The sequence below is a fragment of the Oncorhynchus tshawytscha genome, linkage group LG10, assembly GCF_018296145.1.
Source record: "Oncorhynchus tshawytscha isolate Ot180627B linkage group LG10, Otsh_v2.0, whole genome shotgun sequence".
In the NCBI taxonomy this organism is placed as follows: Eukaryota; Metazoa; Chordata; class Actinopteri; order Salmoniformes; family Salmonidae; genus Oncorhynchus; species Oncorhynchus tshawytscha.
In genome coordinates, this window is record NC_056438.1 from 33,455,475 (window position 1) to 33,461,474 (window position 6,000).

The window sequence follows — 6,000 nt, forward strand, 5'->3', positions numbered from 1 at the left end:
GCTAATAGATTTCAGCTTGTGTTGACTGCTATGTAGGTTAAATGTACACTTCAAATGCAGCTGTCCTACAACCTTCTTCTTGATCCCAATTGAATGCAAAATAGAATAACTAATTGGAGAAAGCACTAGCCAATGCAGTACTGCCATACAGTAACAGTACTGCCATACAGGCCTAATATTACATTTCAAGATATCTTTGTACACTAATTGTTAAAAAAATTTTTTCCCATCTGCAGCTACATTCTAAGATATTAATTTCCCTCCACAAGGGGCGTACATGTAACGTGTTCAAAATGGGATAGTATTGTCCATGTAATATTTCCAAAATGGGATAGTATTGTCCATGTAACGTTTCCAAAATGGGATAGTATTGTCCATGTAACGTTTCCAAAATGGGATAGTATTGTACATGTAACGTTTCCAAAATGGGATAGTATTGTACATGTAACGTTTCCAAAATGTGATAGTATTGTACATGTAATGTTTCTAAAATGGGATAGTATTGCACATGTAACATTATGCCCCCTTGTGGATTGCATGCTGTAGCAGGCTACAGTGCCTTGCGAAAGTATTCGGCCCCCTTGAACTTTGCGACCTTTTGCCACATTTCAGGCTTCAAACATAAAGATATAAAACTGTATTTTTTTGTGAAGAAAAAACAACAAGTGGGACACAATCATGAAGTGGAACGACATTTATTGGATATTTCAAACTTTTTTAGCAAATCAAAAACGGAAAAATTGTGCGTGCAAAATTATTCAGCCCCCTTAAGTTAATACTTTGTAGCGCCACCTTTTGCTGCGATTACAGCTGTAAGTCGCTTGGGGTATGTCTCTATCAGTTTTGCACATCGAGAGACTGAAATTCTTTCCCATTCCTCCTTGCAAAACAGCTCGAGCTCAGTGAGGTTGGATGGAGAGCATTTGTGAACAGCAGTTTTCAGTTCTTTCCACAGATTCTCGATTGGATTCAGGTCTGGACTTTGACTTGGCCATTCTAACACCTGGATATGTTTATTTTTGAACCATTCCATTGTAGATTTTGCTTTATGTTTTGGATCATTGTCTTGTTGGAAGACAAATCTCCGTCCCAGTCTCAGGTCTTTTGCAGACTCCATCAGGTTTTCTTCCAGAATGGTCCTGTATTTGGCTCCATCCATCTTCCCATCAATTTGAACCATATTCCCTGTCCCTGCTGAAGAAAAGCAGGCCCAAACCATGATGCTGCCACCACCCATGTTTGACAGACATTATTAGAAAAACTTTAACTGTAAGAGTTTTCCTAGGATACGCTTGATGTTTATACATTGGACGTTGTGTTGAAAATGTCCAAATCAAAGAGAATGTTTTGGTAAACTCACATTAAGCTCTGTGTCTATTCACTAATTCACCACCGTGGGGAAAACTCAGGGGAGTTCTCATAGGCTGACAGCAAAAATAGCCTCCATTTCCAGGTTGCTTATGAATGTACTTCACACTACTTTTAGATTATAATTGTAAGGCTCGTTTGAATCTCCAACTTAACTTTGTGTTATTGCCGCAAATCAACTGCTTTATACTTAAACACTTCAAAAAGTAAAATGATATTTGGCTTTGCCATCAGCCTGACAATGAGGGTTTGTACACTGTTTGCCAACATAGACCTACTGTAGGACTCATAACAATAACATAGACCTACTGTAGGACCATAACAATAACATAGACCTACTGTAGGACCCATAACAATAACATAGACCTACTGTAGGACCCATAACAATAACATAGACCTACTGTAGGACCCATAACGATAAGTGTTTAACTACTTACGGATCAGTGTCCTGCTAGAGTTCCACTTAGACAACATCCGGTGAAATTGCAGAGCGCGAAATTCAAAATACAAAAATCGTAATATTAAACATTCAAAGTGTGAAAACAAGTGTCATACATGATTCTTTAGTTTAGAGTCTTGGTAATTGAACCGCTTTGTCTGATTTAAGAAAGGCTTTACGGGGAAAGCATAGCATTTGATTATCTGAGAACAGCGCACTGCAAACTTCCTGCATAGAAATATTTCTCAAACCAGCACAGTCGTAACAAAAAAAAAATAGAGATAAAATAAATCACTTACCTTTGAAGATCTTCCTCTGTTTGCAATCCCAAGGGTCCCAGCTACACAATAAATGGTTGTTTTGTTCGATAAAGTCCCTCTTTATATCCCAAAAACTCAGTTTGGTTGGTACGTTTTGTTCAGTAATCCACCCGTTCAACTCGTTCAACATGCAGACAAAATAATCCAAAAAGTTACCAATAAACTTCGTCCAAACAAGGCAAACAATGTTTCTAATCAATCCTCAGGTACCCTAATACACACCAGAATCTCCGAACTTCTGAACACTGCCCCCTAGCCCCAAGAAGTTAACAAATTGAACCATAACTTCCCCAAACAATAACATAGACATAGGACTATAAATCAATTCATATTTCAGGTGAAACATGGAAACTAAAATATCTTTCATGACATTTCATAACCTGATCACCAGATAATTTTGTGAATAATCCCACTAGGCTACTCTGTAATGTGTTGTCATTCTAAATGTCCTGAATGAAGGAAAATAGCTCTGTGTTTTGCACAATAGCCTATCCATCAAGGAACAGTTCTCCACACATTATGAGCTAAGTATCTTTGTGTACAAACAGACTAACGAGACCCAACTGTAAATCAAGCTGACAATAACACATTATAAACATAAATTTGTTAGGGATGATGGATCCAACATGGAGCATGGCATAACTGTCTTTACCAATGTAATGAATGAAGAAGCACTTTGGTTGTTGTTGCATGTCGTGATGTTTGTCATTTTACTGTTATTCAGAAAATGATTTCCTGGATCAGCTGATGATAGTTGGAACGTTTGATTGTAGTAACAGCTACCGTATTAAGAATTATGTGTAATTATTGAAGAACCATTTTAATGACAGTATCGATTTGGGTGTCAATAAAGTTAAGGTGACTCAGATCCATTGGATTTAGCAAACTTTGAAATTATTTAGGATTTCTGTGCCCATGAAAACTTTTTTTCCCAGCATAACATAAGGAGACACTAAATGTTACGTAGTTAGAGAGTAATTCAGAGATCTGAATACAAAAAACTGTTCCACAGCAAGATCCAGTATTTAAGTTGAAGTTCATCATATTGCAAGCGTAACGTTATGACTATAACTACTGTTCCCTGAAGGAGGGAAACTAGGCACAACATACTATTAAATCCGCACCTCGTTTGAAGTCCGGCCTTCCACAGGTGATGAGTGTGAGGCTCGGATTTATTCCTTCAATTTAATACTGCTCTTCACCGACCCAGGAAAGGGCGGGGCCAAACAGGTGTTGTACCTTGTTTCCCTCCTTCAGGGAAGTGTAATTATAATCAAAGTTACTGTAATGGTTTTCTTCTGGGGAAAGAGAGGTGGACCAAAACGCAGCATGGTTACTTGTAAACATCTTTAATAAAGATGAACAATGAACAATCTACAAAACAAGAAATGTGAAAAAACCGAAACAGCCCTATCTGGTGCAACAAACACAGAGACAGGAACAATCACCCACAAAACCCAATACAAAACAGGCTACCTAAATATGGTTCCCAATCAGAGACAATGACTAACACCTGCCTCTGATTGAGAACCATATCAGGCCAAACATAGAAATAGACAAACCAGACACACAACATAGAATGCCCACCCAGCTCACGTCCTGACCAACACTAAAACAAGGAAAACACACACGAACGATGGTCAGAACGTGTCAGTCCCCCCCCAAGGTGCGGACTCGGAACGCACAACCTAAACCTATAGGGGAGGGTCTTGGTGGGAATCTGTCCGCGGTGGCGGCTCTGGCGCTGGACGTGGACCCCACTCCATAATTGTCTTAGTCCCCCTCCTTAGCGTCCCTTGAGTGGCGACCCTCGCCGCTAATCTTGGCCTAGGAACCTAACAACGGGCCCCACTGGACTGAGGGGCAGCTCGGGACTGAGGTAGCTCAGGACTGAGAGGACGCTCAGGACTGAGAGGACGCTCAGGCAGGTTGATGAATCTAGCAGATCCTGGCTGGCTGGTGGTTCCGGGCAGATCCTGGCTGACTGGTGGTTCCGGCAGATCCTGGCTGACTGGCAGCTCTGGCAGATCCTGGCTGACTGGCGGATCCTGGCTGAATGGCGGGTCCTGGCTGAATGGCGGATCTGGAAGATCCTGGCTGACTGGCGGATCCTGGCAGACTGGCAGTTCTGGCAGATCCTGGCTGACTGGGAGTTCTGGCAGATCCTGGCTGACTGGCAGATCCTGGCTGACTGGCAGTTCTGGCAGATCCTGGCTGAATGACGGATCCTGGCAGACTGACGGCTCTGGCAGATCCTGGCTGACTGGCGGCACTGGTGGCTCCTGGCTGACTGGTGGCACTGGCGACTCCTGGCTGACTGGCGGCACTGGCGGCTCCTTGCAGACTGGCGGCACTGGCGGCACTGGGCAGACGGGCGGCTCAGGCGGCGCTGGGCAGACGGGCGGCTCAGGCGGCGCTGGGCAGACTGGCGGCACTGGCGGCGCTGGGCAGACTGGCAGCGCTGGGCAGACTGGCGGCACTGGCGGCGCTGGGCAGACTGGCGGAACTGGCGGCGCTGGGCAGACTGGCGGAACTGGCGGCGCTGGGCAGACTGGCAGCACTGGCGGCGCTGGGCAGACGGGCGGCACTGGCGGCGCTGGGCAGACGGGCGGCACTGGCGGCCCTGGAGAGGAAGGCTCTGGCAGTGCTGGACCGAGGAGCTCTGGCGCCTCTGGAATGAGGGCTCTGGCGTCTCTGGAATGAGGGGCGGGAGCTCTGGCAGCGCCGGACAGGGGGAGACTCCGGCCGCGCTGGAGAGGAGGAAGGCTCCGGCCGCGCTGGACAGAGAAGCTCTGGTGCCTCTGGACTGAGGGGTTCTGGCGCCTCTGGACTGAGGGGCTCTGGTACCTCTGGACTGAGGGTCTCTGGCGCCTCTGGACTGAGGGGCTCTGGCGCCTCTGGACTGAGGGGCGGAAACTCTGTTAGCGCCGGACAGGTGGGAGCACCTGGGTTGATGGGACGGAGAGACAGCCTGGTGCGGGGTGCCGGCACTGGTGGTACCGGGCTGGGGACACACACCTCAGGGCGAATGCCTTGCATTCTACGCCGAATCAACTGCTCTCTCTCTTCACACTCCCCCAATTCTATTAACACCTCCTCGAGTGTCTCCTCATCTCCCATCCGTTCACTCTCCTCCATTCTGTCCAATAACTCCTCGACCCTCTCAGACTCAGCCCTCAGCTTCGCCGATAACTCCGATAACATCCATGGCTCCTTACGGTAAACAGGGGGAGTTGGCTCAGGTCTGGCTCCTGACTCTGCCACACTCTCCCACGAACGATGGTCAGAACGTGACAGTTACACTCCCTTTCAGTCGGTCAACTTCGGTACAACATACTATGGGGAAATACAATCATTCCCCATGCCGACCCAAACGGATACTAAATGAAACGGCCCCTGGCAGACCACCCAAGATGTGTCAGATGTGTCAGTTTTGTAAATGTATTCATTGTCTTTTGTTTGAAACACTCCTGTCAATGTTGAGTATGAACGCAGGCCTGATTACCCATATAGAAGTAGGACTAGTCCTGACCTACATGACCTGCGCGCAAATGTAGGCCTATAAATGTGCCCATTTGGGATGTCTGATAGTATTTCTGATTGTCTTAACGCACCACCACTAATGAATTGTGGAGCTTCTCAAAGTAATTATTTCTTCACATCAAACAGCACGTAAACAAAGTCTAATCAAAATCAATTGCGAATGACAATAGTTCCTCAAAGTATTCTCGTAAAATATTTCCAGCTCATGGCCTTTCGATAACCACTTGGCATGAAAAGAAAAAATGTAATGCTCTAATCCAGTGGAAATGTCATAAAATATCTGATTACTTCTTATTCTTTGCACAAATAGCCGACAGTTGTGTCTGTCTC